The 16,610-nt window shown below is 48.8% G+C and overlaps 1 long non-coding RNA gene across 1 annotated transcript; it reads right to left on the bottom strand.

Moving 5' to 3' along the window:
- Window positions 1–3,831: 3,831 nt before the first annotated feature.
- On the bottom strand, window positions 3,832–14,991 carry LOC144894072 (uncharacterized). Its single transcript, XR_013624779.1, has 2 exons — window positions 14,893–14,991; window positions 3,832–3,984 (listed from the first exon to the last, which is right to left on the bottom strand). It is a non-coding gene; the product is annotated as an uncharacterized LOC144894072 (long non-coding RNA).
- Window positions 14,992–16,610: the final 1,619 nt, after the last annotated feature.

The following is a 16,610-nucleotide window of genomic DNA, read 5'->3' as shown; positions in this document are numbered from 1 at the left end:
CTCAAGTAAACACTCCAATGAAACTGTTTAGGTGCCTGGAGTGTCCAACTATGTCCGAATTGGACAAATGAACACTTTTTTTTAACAGTTGCAATTGCTGATAAGGTCAATTCCAAAGTTAAAATTTTGAAATGTGATTCAGGTGAAGAGATTGAGCTTAAAAGTGTGTTTAAATTAAAAAAATTATCTATTTGAATTAAAGCTTTATTTTTCAATCTTTATTTAAAGTTTTCATTTTAAAGTGTGCGCAGAAATTAAATAAAGGCTTGATCACTGGCGTTTATAAGCATTGTGATGTATACAAGAATACAGCAATTCGTAGGTATGAAGATCAGCGATATTACCATTTGAAGATATGATGCTGTTTTGTACACAAACTGACCTGTTCTGAGGCGAGGCATACTTGAGCTGAGTGGGACAAAATGATGGAACTAAGACCCTGAGCTGAACGCAGGCTGACCAAAGGTAAGCCTGTTTCTAGTTTCAGTGTAAATTATAGTGTAAAATATATTCAAAAGGTGTTTAACCACACGCAAACATCCAGTTTTCATGCATGCACTCGTTTGGAATTCAACAACTATACATGCAGAGTTTGGGTCCGCTAGTTTTTATGCTTTTGGTGATGTTGAGGAGACACACACACACATGCACTGACAAACATTATATATTATATATATATTATATATATATATATATATATATATATATATATATATTGTTACAGACGTGGCTTGGATGTTATTTACCGAGCGGTTTTGGTATGACCACGTCTGCACAAGTTACCCGATTATACCCGAACGTCGACTAATCGCGCTGCGCTAGGTCAATAAAGGCAATAAAGGAAAAGGACACACGGCTGGGTTTCAAATGACACGACACCCAGGGTTCAGTTCTCAAGACCTCCGGAGGAGATTATATTCGTTCGGAAGGTCAGATTACAGGGACGAGAGGTACAACATAGAAAGACAAGCACTTAGACACAATCTTATATTATTCCCAACAGACGACAGATAAACGGGACAAAGCTGACTCACACGGGGATTGATGGAAAGGACAGGCGGGTAGCGATGGCTCAAGGTGCACTCTTGGCTCAAGGACAGGGTCGACCCGGTCCGGTCTAGAGATGCGGGGAGGTCGCAGCGCTCGGATGGCGTCTTGTCTGCTCAAGCTGGGGGCGCATCTCACATTCTCACGTCACGTCCGCTACGTGGCCGCGTATATCCGACGGGGAGTGACACGCCCTCGGCTCGTTAGCTCCGCCTCGTGGAATCGGCACGTTGCTTCTCATTGGGTGCGTGCGGGGGTTTTACCAGGCTCCGCCCTTGACGAGGAGCTGACAGCCAGCCCCTTTGTGGTAACCCCGTGGAGCGCATGGTCTGGAGCGCATTGTCAATGGCGGCTAACCGAGCCGGTGTGATGACGCACACTCCCCCCGCGCAGCGTCGTTGTTGTTGTAATTGTTGTTGTAGTTGTAGTTGTAGTTGTTGCTGTTGTTGTTGTTTGGGGAAGAAGATGGAAGGAGGTATGGGAAAGGTCCTAAACTCACTACTGGTGCCATATAATCACATTCTGGTGCAACGAAGAGTCATAATTAATGGAAACGAGGCCTTAACTGACATAGACTAAGAATAACTAGCAAGATGTCCGAAAGTTGTCTACGTGTGGTGCGGTGGACCTGGGCACGACATTTAATGGGGGAATAAGGGGAAGGTCGGCTCTACTGATTGTTGTTTACAGACAATGGGACTAGGGAATGGGGGATTGGGGATAGTTGGGGAGTATTGGGGAAATAGGGGAATATTTACAAGCGGATATGGAGGCCAAATTCCATATTCGCAACATTGCACCCTTCTCTACCCTCGGGGCGTCCCGACCCGATAAATTTTTACCTACTTTAGTGTGGCACGCAATGTAGTTCCCTCTACTATTAACTCTACCCTGAGTGCGACAGTTTTACAGATATTCACAAATGAGTAAATATGTCCCCCTGCGACGTTGCACCCTTTTCCTCACAGAAACACACCCACAGGATAACCGAATCCGGAAAGAATCCTCAAACTAAACATACAGCCGGTAGGGAGCATTATTTACACAAGACTACGCTGATATTTACACTACGATCCAGGACCTGTTTTTGGAGGAACACATGCAGATGTTATGCATAGAGAGAGCACGCATGCTAGCATCGATACACCAACCCACGAGTGCTCTGTGGCCTACGGCCTTTAATAATGTGCAGAGCACCCCTTCCAAGCATCAAGCACCACCCCATCACACAGTGAGCACCATCCGGTGCACCAATAAAGTGTCTATGAATCATTGTGTGGCTGCTGCTGGTCTTGCCTTCGTGTGGTGCACTTGGCCTTCTTACTTCTTTTCAAAAATAAAGAAAGGCGCCAACCGCGTCCATTTCTATATTGCGGCCGTCAGGGGGCCAACTGTTAGTGGTTCACCTGTTTGGCATAGGTGCCACGTTGACCCATAGGTCCTTCCACGGGTGGTGCTTGGCCGCAAAAGAACTGCGGTCCATTGTGGGTGGCCACAAACATTGCGGTCCGTATGGTGTATCGATCCAAGCAGCAAGCAGCGAAAGTGCAGGCCCACAACTGCGTAGCCAGCACCTCTCTCTCCTCTCTCTCTACCCCAAAGCCAGATCCTCGGAGGTGGGAGACAAAAGAAGCAGACAAGTGAGTAAGGTGGTAAGGGCGCAAAAGTGCACGCAATACAAGATGATGCACACTGGGGGCACATGGGAACCAGGTGAGACAGGTACGTTCCTATCGTACGCCCCCCCCCCCCCCCCCCACCAGGTAACCTACATGGCCCCTCCCTTACCCCTTACTGCATCCACAAAACACAACACTACCCATAAACATCTACTTTACAAATCAACAAACATCCCTACTGTCTTCCCCGTTCCTCCCATAAACCAAATTCGTCTTCTCTCCCTCCTAACCAATCAAATTTGCCATTTTCAACTCTCATCAAAATTTGCCATTACCAATTCATCATCAGTCCCTCCTAGGGAGGGAGAGATGGAATCACCCCAATGTCTCATCCACGTCGTGATGCGTCTCACAAATCCACAGCAATCTCATTTCCTGCTACAAACCAAGAAAACACAGGTGTGGAGTCATCATCATCACCTCAGGTAAGTGGCTGCGTATGGTGCGACAGGTTCATCAATCCTAACTATCTCCTAAATGACTTTAACAACTTTACACTACCCGGGGTCTTTCTCCGGCCAAACCATTGGCCCTCTTACACTATGGGTTCTAAAAACCAATTCCCATTGGCCAAACTGTGGTGCTCTTCAATTTGGGGTCTCACTCCCCCGATTCATCTCCCGGTGCCCTCGCACAATTTCTGGGCTGTGGCGTGTACCTCTCCCAGCGGGTCTACCCACCTGCACACCTCCACCACTGTAGTTGCTTCCGAGCTTACCTGTTCCTTACCCTAACCTATCTACCTGGGGAAGGCCCTCTGGCGCTCTCCCCACTCCGTGCCCTCTCTGGCACTGGGCTGCCCGATCCACACCCGGGATCCTCAGGCACCCACTCACAACTACCGGCTCCCAGAGCCCACCTGCGGCCTCACCTGGCCGACATCCTCACAGTGGTGGAGTGCCCAACCAACTACACACACTAACAGGCTACACGCCCAGCCATTTCCACAACACTAATGCACCCATCCACAATACCATTCTGCAACCGCACCACAAATGCCAATATCCAACCACAATTTACCTGCACCCTCTACCTAACACTTACACTACCCGCCCCGGGTACTCGTGAAAGGGGTCCACTCTTCCCCCATCCACACCTTCGCACCATGCACACCACTCCGTACCACTCACTCCAACTCTCTCCACACACCTGTACCTGCACACCTGTGCTCTCACACCTGGTGCCACCTGCACCCTTCTCTCCCCAAGCGCATTCGCGCTGATCCACACACTCACTACTCATACACTGCTCCACACACCTGTCCAGTTGCACACCTGTGCAATCACACCTGTTCAATTCTCACAAACACGGCATCATCTCAGCTAACTACTCCCTTCTGAAACTTGCGCTTCCCAGTCGTCCCTTTAAACTATTGCGCTCCCTCGTCATTATCATCCACACTAATCTACCTGCGTCCCTACTACAGGTATCAGTCACTAACTAAACTTAACGTCACCTAATGTCAATCCTCGCTAGATCCCTACACACCATATCCTAACCCACCCGGGCTAGTTTTCACTGCCATACACCCCATAAGCTATTGCTCCTTTGCCCCCACATGGGAAGGATGGTGGATTTGCCATCCCACCACATCGGGGGTCTCTCACTACCAATTTTGCACATCAAATTTCAATAAATCAAAAATTTGCCAATCACTACCCATCATCTGCCAATCACTACTGCCAATCCTTTGCCAATCATCAAATTTTGTTTTTCTCTAATTTGGGGTCCAAAACACTAACCTCATCACCCAGTCGACTCAGTAATACCTCTCGGTGCGCCAATCCCTGTCCAAAGCCCGGCTTCGTAAAGCCAAGCAATGGATGCTGGTTGTTTTGTGCCAGCGGCTGAATGCGTCCGGCACTCGGTGCAGGGACGGGGGCTTACCCGGGCCGAGATCCCACGCATCACCTCGGCGTGGAGCCATCCAATGTCCCGATCTCGACCTGCCGGCACGTCTCAACAAAACGTGGTCGCCATAACGACCCTTCCTATCGGGCTGCCCGCTCCGCCTCGTGGAGCACGGACGCGGCCGTTCAAAGCGAGGCCCAGCACGCACCGAGGGCCCGATTCGGCTATAAGTCGTTCTAAACTCTATCCCGTCTAACGTCGATGCTTCACCTGGACGCTTACACCCCGCAGCCCGTTCCTTGCTCACACATCCAGCCGTGCCCATGCTCCTCGTACCTTTCCTTACACACCCAGGTACACCCATTCCACTCACAGCCTTGGTCACACACCTGACCACCGAACACCTTGGCACACATTCGTTGGTCGCACACCTCACCAATACACCTCTTCGCGCCCCCTCCTCGGTCACCTCCTCTGTGACAATCACAGGTGTGCTCTCATTCGCACACCCAACCACGTGCCTCACCACCAATTCCAGCGTGCATTCCCACTCACGCTCTACCATTCCAGGTGTGCATCCTTCCATCCCAGGTGTACATCCTCGCGCACCTGTCACACCCAACTCACGCTCCTTGTCACTCTCACTACTCTCACCTCCATTCCTGACAGCGCACTCACCCTTACTCTTGACAGCGCACTCTTTCCCCATGCACCTGCCCGTCACACACCTTTCTCGCGCACACTCTCCCATCACACCCTCTGTAACACTCACCACAGGTGTGCATTCTTCCTTGCCTTTGACAGCGCACTCTTTCCCCATGCACCTGTCCGTCACACACCTTCCTCGCGCACACTCTCCCGTCACACCCTCTGTAACACTCACCACAGGTGTGCATTCTTCCTTGCCTTTGACAGCGCACTCTTTCCCCATGCACCTGTCCGTCACACACCTTCCTCGCACACACTCTCCCGTCACACCCTCTGTAACACTCACCACAGGTGTGCATTCTTCCTTGCCTTTGACAGCGCACTCTTTCCCCATGCACCTGTCCGTCACACACCTTCCTCGCGCACACTCTCCCGTCACACCCTCTGTAACACTCCCCACAGCACGCTTCCATGTGCTCCCTCGCACACGCGCTACGACCGACTCACTCTCGCCAGCACCCTCACTCCTTGGCACGCACTTTTTCCTCACACACCCCAGAGTCGGACTTTCTCGCACACCTCCTCTTTCGCACACCAGACCTGTCGCACACTTCACCAATGGCCTCTCACGAACACCCGGGTCCATCTCGACCCCCAAGCTTCTTAAATCACCTGGCGCATCATACGCACGACCATATTGGTCACCACTTACACCGGGTCCTCTTCCTCTTCGCTTCCCCTCCATCACCTGCGAATCCCTCATCCGGTTAATGAGCACATCATCACGATCCAAACACAGACTTTGGACCAATTCTTTTATCTCCTCTTTTATCTCTTTCTTATCCCCTCTCCGTCGCTTCTTAATTTCGCTCATCCCTTCTTCCACTTCTTCTAATTTGTGCTTCACCTCTTTTATTCCCCGGTACGTCTCCTCAAGCTCATCCTCTAAGGCTACCTTGACCGTTTCCAGGTGCGTCCTCACCTGCCGGTCCTTCGTCTCCATTACCTCTATCACCTCGTCCAACCTCGTTGTCAGTCCCTCACGTACCATCTGACATTCCCTCTTTGTCGCTATCAAGTCGTTTTTTTATGTCGTTTTGTGTCGCTTTTAAACCTCCTAATACCGCAGTGTTCCTTTGAACCTGCTCCACTAACTCCGTTTGTCCCACCGTCAGCTGCTCCACCTCCTTCGTCAGGTCCTCTATGCCCCCTTGCAATTTTACAGTCCCCTTTCTCACCTCCTTCTCCATGTGCTCCTTACAGTGCCTCACCTCCTCGCGCACTCCTCCGACCTCCTCACTCACACCTCTTCTGATCTCTTCTCCCATCACTTGCATCTCCTGCCCAGATGCCACCCTCATCTGCTCCATTTCCTCCCTGTGAGCATCCAGTTTGGTTTCTACCCCCATTCTGACCCCCTCTATCTGCTGCCCCATTTGGTTAACTTCCCTTTCCGCTTGGTCCCTCATGTCCCTCAATTTGCCTTCCATGGTGTTTTCTAACCCCTCTAACCCTTTTTGCATCCCTTCCATTTGATTCTCTTGAGCGGCCATTCTGTTTTCTACCCCCGTTAACCCCTCCTGTATTTCCCCTAATCTATCGTCTAATTTCCCAAATTTCATGTCTAATCCCTTAAAATTATTGTCTAATCCCTTAAAATTATTGTCTAATCCCTCACTGGTACCCCTCGCTTCGTCCCTCATTACCCCCATTTGGTTTCCCATTACCCCCAATTGCTCACTCCGAGCCCTCGCTTGCTCACTCTGAGCCCTCATTTGCTCACTCTGAGCCCTCATTCCGTTCGTTATTTCTTCAATTTGGTTTCCCAATTTGTTCGTTATTGCTTCCATTTCAGCCATAATTAATTGCATGTCTTCCACCGTTGGTACAAAGGGCGCGGCAAAATTTGGTGCCGCTACACCCACATGCGTGAGGACGCCATTTTGTGCACCTGATACTTCGTGCGTGACGGCGCTATTTTGCGAACCTGCTACCCTCACTGCTTCGCTCTCCTCGCGTCCCTCAATTTGGTCCTGGATCGACCCTACCTCACTCTCCTCTACCGGACCCCAGCTGTCTTGGTCTGCCATAGCGCGACTTTCAAAATTCGGGTTTTTATACAACAAAACAAATTTCGGCCGTTATAATTTCGCGCGGGAAACGCGCTCCGAATCGATTCTACTTGTTACAAATTTGGGCCTAATAACGCGCGGGAAACGCGCTCCGAATCGATTCTACTTGTTACAAATTTGGGCCTAATAACGCGCGGGAAACGCGCTCCGAATCGATTCTACTTGTTACAAATTTGGGCCTAATAAATTTAGTCCCGGGTTCGAATTCCACTCCTCGACACCAATTGTTACAGACGTGGCTTGGATGTTATTTACCGAGCGGTTTTGGTATGACCACGTCTGCACAAGTTACCCGATTATACCCGAACGTCGACTAATCGCGCTGCGCTAGGTCAATAAAGGCAATAAAGGAAAAGGACACACGGCTGGGTTTCAAATGACACGACACCCAGGGTTCAGTTCTCAAGACCTCCGGAGGAGATTATATTCGTTCGGAAGGTCAGATTACAGGGACGAGAGGTACAACATAGAAAGACAAGCACTTAGACACAATCTTATATTATTCCCAACAGACGACAGATAAACGGGACAAAGCTGACTCACACGGGGATTGATGGAAAGGACAGGCGGGTAGCGATGGCTCAAGGTGCACTCTTGGCTCAAGGACAGGGTCGACCCGGTCCGGTCTAGAGATGCGGGGAGGTCGCAGCGCTCGGATGGCGTCTTGTCTGCTCAAGCTGGGGGCGCATCTCACATTCTCACGTCACGTCCGCTACGTGGCCGCGTATATCCGACGGGGAGTGACACGCCCTCGGCTCGTTAGCTCCGCCTCGTGGAATCGGCACGTTGCTTCTCATTGGGTGCGTGCGGGGGTTTTACCAGGCTCCGCCCTTGACGAGGAGCTGACAGCCAGCCCCTTTGTGGTAACCCCGTGGAGCGCATGGTCTGGAGCGCATTGTCAATGGCGGCTAACCGAGCCGGTGTGATGACGCACACTCCCCCCGCGCAGCGTCGTTGTTGTTGTAATTGTTGTTGTAGTTGTAGTTGTAGTTGTAGTTGTTGTTGTTGTTGTTGTTTGGGGAAGAAGATGGAAGGAGGTATGGGAAAGGTCCTAAACTCACTACTGGTGCCATATAATCACATTCTGGTGCAACGAAGAGTCATAATTAATGGAAACGAGGCCTTAACTGACATAGACTAAGAATAACTAGCAAGATGTCCGAAAGTTGTCTACGTGTGGTGCGGTGGACCTGGGCACGACATTTAATGGGGGAATAAGGGGAAGGTCGGCTCTACTGATTGTTGTTTACAGACAATGGGACTAGGGAATGGGGGATTGGGGATAGTTGGGGAGTATTGGGGAAATAGGGGAATATTTACAAGCGGATATGGAGGCCAAATTCCATATTCGCAACAATATATATATATATATATATATATATATATATATATATATATACAGACTTGGCATTTAATATGGAATATTTTTTTTTTCTTGACTTGGGTTTACTTTCTTAACTCAGTATATCAATCTGGTGAGTTTCTTTTACACTTTGGTAATTTATTTGTTAAAAGAACCATGTCACTGATTGTCTGTCGCAGCAAGAAGTCAACAACAGGATTATATCACAGGTGGCGTGGCAAAATGTACGGACAGGTGCATTTGACGATTGGCTTCACAGTCAGGTATACAAGGGTTGTTGCATTCTGTATTAGTTGAAAACAACTGCTGCACGTCTCCAAAAGTTATTGCCGCTTCCTCTGGAGATGGTCCGTCAACTCGACAATGCTGTTTGTCATGGAGTGGTGGCTTTACGAAATTACGGCATGAAAGAGCGTGCTATTGCGCGGCAGTTTGGCATCACTCAAGGTCAGGTGTCAAAGATCCTGAGAAGAAATGCTCAGAGGGGTGTCCCTACTCCAATACCGAGGCCAGGACGTCCCCGCAGAACCACAAGGAGGGATGATCGCCAGCTGCACCGGTTAGTCCACAATGGCTGTACCAAGTCAGCTAATTGGCTTAGGGCTGAGTGGCAGCAACTGACAAATGTGCCTGTATCCAGAAGGTTAGTCAACCAACGACTGGTTCAAGCAGGCTATCGGGCCAGGCGTCCCCTGAGAAAGCCACGCCTGACCAGACAACACCACCAGCGCCGATTGCAGTGGGCCAGAGAGCACTGTCAATGGCAGCCAGGACACTGGAATCATGTGATCTTCAGTCACGAGTCTAGATTTCTGGTCTATCGTCAAGATGGCCGCGTCCGAGTGCGCAGACAAGTTTATGAAGCCTACAACAAAGATTATATAGTGCCAAGAGTCCAAGCTGAAGGTGGTGGGGTGACCGTTTGGGCTGCTTTTCATGCAGGGGGCAAAACTGAGCTTGTTGTTCTGAATGGAAACCTGAACCAGTTCAAGTACAGGGCCATTCTGGAAGAAACATCGCTTCCATTTGCTCGTGCAGCCTTTCGAGGAAACTTTGTCTTCCAAGATGACAATGCACGGCCTCATCGTGCTCGCATGATCCAACACTTTCTTGCTGACCGTGGTGTAGAGAATATGGAGTGGCCTGCCATGTCCCCGGATATGAATCCGATAGAGAACTTGTGGGCAGAATTAACGCGTCAAATCGACCACTTGGACCAGCAGCCGACCTTTGTGCGTGAATTGCAGCAGGCTATTGTAACTGCATGGCAAGCAATTCCTGTCCAAACCTTGGCAAATCTCGTGAACAGCATGCCTCAACATGTACGTGCTCTCCTGAATGCTCGTGGGGGTCACACGAAGTACTGAACTGTAATTTTACTGTCTGTAATCCCAGTCGTAATTTAACTTTTGTTTTTGTTAAAAAAAATTTGGCTAATGTGCAAAATAAAGAGATACTTCTGGAAAACGTACAGAAGTTTAACACAGTACTGTCCATGAATTGAGTTCGATATCAGTTTACATCACTTTCAAGGATCAATTTATTTGTTTCGAAATGTCAAATGTGGTTTTTGTTTCTTTTAAAGGTCACATTAACAAAATCTAGAATAATTTCAACATAATTCCAATGAACTTTTGGTTCTAAGTCATCTTGAAAAGTAAGTTCACCCCCACAAAAAAAAAATTCCATATTAAATGCCAAGTCTGTATATATATATATACATATATATATATATATATATATATATATATTTATTTATATATATATATATATATATATATATATATATATATATATATATATATATATATATATATATATATATATATATATATATATGAATGAATGATCGGTTTTAAGGCCACTTTTCCCCGCTAGAGCGGGGGTTAACCTTGCGGGCCCCATGACAATCATGGTTCCCTGTTTGAGGCAATGTTTTTATGGCAGGATGCCCTTCCTGACGCCAACCTTTGGTCACGCTCTTACGATGCGCATATATATATCTTTTGTACATGTCTATATATATATATATCTCTTTTGTACATGTCTATATATATATATATATACTGTATATACATATATATATATATATATATATATATATATATATATATATATATATATATATATATATATAATGTACAAAAGATATATATATATATATATATATATATATATATATATATATATATATATATATATATCTTTTGTACATTATATATATATATCTTTTGTACATTATATATACTGTATATATATATATATATCTTTTGTACATTATATATATATATATATATATATCTTTTGTACATTATATATATATATCCTTTGTACATTATATATACTGTATATATATATATATCTTTTGTACATTATATATATATATATATATCTTTTGTACATTATATATATATATCTTTTGTACATTATATATATATATATATCTTTTGTACATTATATATACTAGGACGTGCCCGTACGTGGGTGCCCGTTCGGAAAAACATTCCAAACCGCGTGGCAGTAACGACCACAGAACCCCCCCCCCTCTATTTACATGAAATGGTTTGGTCCATTCGCAAAGCCAAAGCGAACGGCGAACGGCTAAATCGCCATAGCTCGGTAACTACTTCTCCGATTAATATGAAACCTTGAAAAGGCACATCCTCAGGTCCCCAGCATTATACCTGGCAAGTTTCAAGTATATCGGACCCGTGGTTGTCGAGAAACAGCGGTCACAGACAAACACACACACACACACACACACACACACAGACACACACACACACAGAGATTACTGGAATTATAGATAGATAGAGAGATAGATATATATATATATATATATATATATATATATATATATATATATATATATATATATATATATATTGTTACAGACGCGGTTGTGGATGTTGGTTTACCGAGCGGTTTGGTATGACCACGTCTGCACAGTTTACCCGATTCCACTCGAACGTTGGCCAAATCGCGCTATGCTAAATCAATTGAGGAAAAAGACACAACGGCTGGGTTAAAATGACACGACACCAAGGGTTCAGTTCTCAAGACCTCCGGAGGAGGTTATATTATGGCGGAAGGTCAGATTACAACGGCAAGAGGGACAGCATAGGAAGATAGGCACTTAAACACGGTCTTATAATAGCCCCGACAGACGACAGATAAACAGGACAAAAACTGACTCACACGGGGATTGATGGCAAGGAAAGCGGGTCTTCGATGGCCAGCACAAGGTGCACCTTGTGCTCAGGGACAGGATAGCGCGGCCCAAAAGATGCAGGAGGTCTCTCAGCGCTCGGAGGTAGTGACTTCTCTTTCCAAGCTGGGGGCGCATCTGACGTCACGTCCGGTAAGTCGCTGCGTATATCCGGCGGGGAGTGACACGCCCTCGGCTCGTTAGCTCCGCCCCAGATGGAATCGGTCCGCCCTTCTTATTGGGTGCGGGGGGGTTACCAGGCTCCGCCCTTGACGAGGAGCTGACAGCCAGCCCCTTCGTGGTAACCCCGTCGGAGCGCATGGTCAATGGCGGCTAACCGAGCCGGTGTGAGGACGCACACTCCCCCCCGCGCCGCGCCCATTCTCCTCTGTTGTTGTAGTTGTAGTTGTTGTTGTTGTTGTTGTTGTTTCAGGAAGAAGATGGGAGGAGGTATGGGAAGGTCCTAAACTCACTACTGGTGCCATATAATCACATTCTGGTGCAACGAAGAGTCAGAATTAATGGAAACGAGTCCTTAACTGACATAGACTAAGAATAACTAGCAAGATGTCCGAAAGTTGTCTACGTGAGATGCGGTGGACCTGGGCACGACATTTAATGGGGGAAAAAGGGGAAGGTCGGTTCTACAGAGTGTTATTTACAGGCAATGGGACTAGGGAATGGGGGATTGGGGATAGTTGGGGAGTATTGGGGAAATAGGGGAGTATTTACAAGCGGATATTGAGGCCAAATGCCATATCCGCAACATTGCACCCTTCTCTACCCTCGGGGCGTCCCGACCCGATCAATTTTTACCTATTTTAATGTGGCACTCAGATGTAGTTCCCTCTACTATTAACTCTACCCTGAGTGCGACAGTTTTACAGATATTCACAAATGAGTAAATATGTCCCCCTGCGACGTTGCACCCTTCTCCTCTCAGAAACACACCCACAGGATAACCGAATCGCGGAAAGAATTCGCAAACTAAACATACAGCCGGTAGGGAGCATTATTTACAAGACTACGCTGCTATTTACACTACGATCCAGGACCTGTTTTTGGAGGAACACATGCAGATGTTATGCATAGAGAGAGCACGCATGCCAGCATCGATACACCAACCCACGAGTGCTCTGTGGCCTTACGGCCTTTAATAATGTGCAGAGCACCCCATCCAAGCACCAAAAGCACCACCCCAGCACCAATCGGTGCACCAATAAAATGTTTAGTAATCATGGTGTGGTGTCGCAGCCGGCCGATGTTCTGCCGCTGGTCTTGCCTTCGTGTGGTGCACTTGGCCTTCTTACTGCTTTCAAAAAATAAAGAAAGGCGCCAACCGCGTCCATTTCTTTATTGTGGCCGTCAGGGGGCCAACTATAAGTGGTTCACCTGTTTGGCATAGGTGCCACGTTGACCCAGAGGTCCATCAATGGGTGGTGCTTGGCCGCAAAAGAACTGCGGTCCATTGTGGGTGGCCACAAACATTGCGGTCCATATGGTGTATCGATCCAGGCAGCAAGCAGCGAAAGTGCAGGCCCACAACTGCGAAGCCAGCACCTCTCTCTCCTCTCTCTCTCTGCCCCAAAGCCAGATCCTCGGAGGTGGGAGACAAAAGAAGCAGACAAGTGAGTAAGGTGGTAAGGGCGCAAAAGTGCACGCAACACAAGGTAATGCACACTAGGGGCACATGGGAACCAGGTGAGACAGGTACGTTCCTACCGTATGCTCCCCCCCCCCCCCCCCCCCAACCAGGTAACCTACATGGCCCCTCCCTTACCCCTTACTGTATCCACAAAACACAACACTACCCATAAACATCTATTTTACTAATCAACAAACGTCCCTACTGTCTTCCCCGTTCCTCCCATAAACCAAATTCGTCTTCTCTCCCTCCTAACCAATCAAATTTGCTATTTCCAACTCTCATCAAAATTTGCCATCTCCAACTCAACATCATAATTTGCCATCACCAATTCATCATCAGTCCCTCCTAGGGAGGGAGAGATGGAATCACCCCAATGTCTCATCCACGTCGTGATGCGTCTCACAAATCCTCACAGCAATTCTCATTTCCTGCACCAAAACAAAGAAAACACAGGTGTGGAGTCATCATCATCACCACAGGTAAGTGGCTGCGTATGGTGCGACAGGTTCATCAATCCTAACTATTTCCTAAATGACTTTAACAACTTTACACTACCCGGGGTCTTTCTCCGGCCAAACCATTGGCCCTCTTACACTATGGGTTCTAAAAACCAATTCCCATTGGCCAAACTGTGGTGCTTTTCAATTTGGGGTCTCACTCCCCCGATTCATCTCTCGGTGCCCTCGCACAATTTCGGGGCTGCGACGTGTAACTCTCCTAGCCGGTCTACCCACCTGCACACCCCCACCACTGCAGTTGCCTCCGAGCTTACCTGCTCCTTACCCTAACCTAACTACCTGGGGAAGGCCCTCTGGCGCTCTCCCCACTCGGTGCCCTCTCTGGCACTGGGCTGCCCGGGTCCATCCTCCGGATCCTCGGGCCCCATCCACAACTCTACCGGCTCCCAGAGCCCACCTGCGGCCTCACCTGGCCGACATCCTCACAGTGGTGGAGTGCCCAACCAACTACACACACTAACAGGCTACACGCCCAGCCATTTCCACAACACTAATGCACCCATCCACAATACCATTCTGTCACCCGCACCACAGATGCCAATATCCAACCACAATTTACCTATACCCTCTACCTAACACTTACACTACCCGCCCCGGGTACTCGTGAAAGGGGTCCACTCTTCCCCCATCCACACCTTCGCACCATGCACACCACTCCGTACCACTTACTCCAACTCTCTCCACACACCTGTACTTGCACACCTGTGCTCTCACACCTGGTGCCACCTGCACCCTTCTCTCCCCAAGCGCATTTGCGCTGATCCACAACACTCATTACTCACACACTGCCCCACACACCTGTCCAGCTCTCACACCTGTTCAATTCTCACACACACGGCATCATCTCAGCTAACTACTCCCCTCTGAAACTTGCGCTTCCCAGTCGTCCCTTTAAACTATTGCGCTCCCTCGTCATTATCATCCACACTCATCTACCTGCGTCCCCACTACAGGTATCAGTCACTAACTCACCTTAACGTTACCTAATGTCATCTTCGCTAGATCCCTACAATATAACCTAACCCACCCGGGCTAGTTTTCACTGCCATACACCCCATAAGCTATTGCTCCTTTGCCCCCCCATGGGAAGGGCGGCAGGGATGCCAGCCTTACCCACCGGGCCCATCGCTCACTACCAATTTTGCACATCAAATTTCAACAAATTAAAAATTTGCCAATCACTACCCATCATCTGCCAATCACTACTGCCAATCCCTTGCCAATCATCAAATTTTGTTTTTCTCTAATTTTGGGTCCAAAACACTAACCTCATCACCCAGTCTACTCACTAATGCCTCTCGGTGCGCCAATTCCTGTCCAAAGCCCGGCTTCGTACAACCAAGCCATGAATGCGGGTTGTTTGGTGCCCGCGGCTGGATACGTCCGGCATTCGGTGCAGGGAAGGAGGTTTACCCGGGCCGAGATCCCACGCACCATCTCGGCACGGAGCCATCCCATGGCCCGATCTCGACCTGCCGGAATGCCTCAACAAAAAGTGGTCGCCATGACGACCCTTCCTATCCAGCCGCCCGCTCCGCCTAGTGGAGCCCGGACGCGGCCGTCCCACGCGAGGCCCAGCGTGGATCGCGCACGGCGGTCCTTTCGAACCCGCCGTGGCTCGGATCCCCGCTGGTTCTCGCGGCACGCGAAGCCCGGCACGCACCGAGGGCCCGATTCGGCTATAAGTCGTTCTAAACTCTACCCCATTTAACGTCGATGCTTCACCTGCATGCTTACACCCTGCAGCCCGTTCCTTGCTCACACATCCAGCCGTTCCCATGCTCCTCGTACCTTTCCTTACACACCCAGGTACCCTCATTCCACTCACAGCCTTGGTCACACACCTGACCACCGAACACTTTGGCACACATTCGTTGGTCGCACACCTCACCAACACACCTCTTCGCGCCCCCTCCTCTGTCACCTCCTCTGTGACAATCACAGGTGTGCTCCCATTCGCACACCCAACCACGTGCCTCACTACCAATTCCAGCGTGCATTCCCACTCACGCTCTACCATTCCAGGTGTGCATCCTTCCATTCCAGGTGTACATCCTCGCTCACCTGTCACAACCAACTCACGCTCCTTGTCACTCTCACTACTCTCACCTCCATTCTCGACAGCGCACTCACCCTTACTCTTGACAGCGCACTCTTTCCTCATGCACCTGTCCGTTACACACCTTTCTCGCGCACACTCTCCCGTTACACCCTCTGTAACACTCACCACAGGTGTGCATTCTTCCTTACTTTTGACAGCGCACCCTTTCCCCATGCACCTGTCCGTCACACACCTTTCTCGCGCACACTCTCCCGTCACACCCTCTGTAACACTCACCACACCGCGCTTCCATGTGCTCCCTCGCACATGCGCTACGACCGACTCACTCTCGCCAGCACCTTCACTCCTTGGCACGCACTTTTTCCTCACACACCCCAGAGTCGGACTTTCTCGCACACCTCCTCTTTCGCACACCAGACCTGTCGCACACTTCACCAACGGCCTCTCACGAACA

This window comes from Myxine glutinosa, chromosome 10, assembly GCF_964187855.1.
Source record: "Myxine glutinosa chromosome 10, kmMyxGlut1.1, whole genome shotgun sequence".
NCBI lineage: Eukaryota > Metazoa > Chordata > Myxini > Myxiniformes > Myxinidae > Myxine > Myxine glutinosa.
Note: the sequence above shows the minus strand (reverse complement) of the source record. Positions and strands in the feature narration are given on the sequence as shown.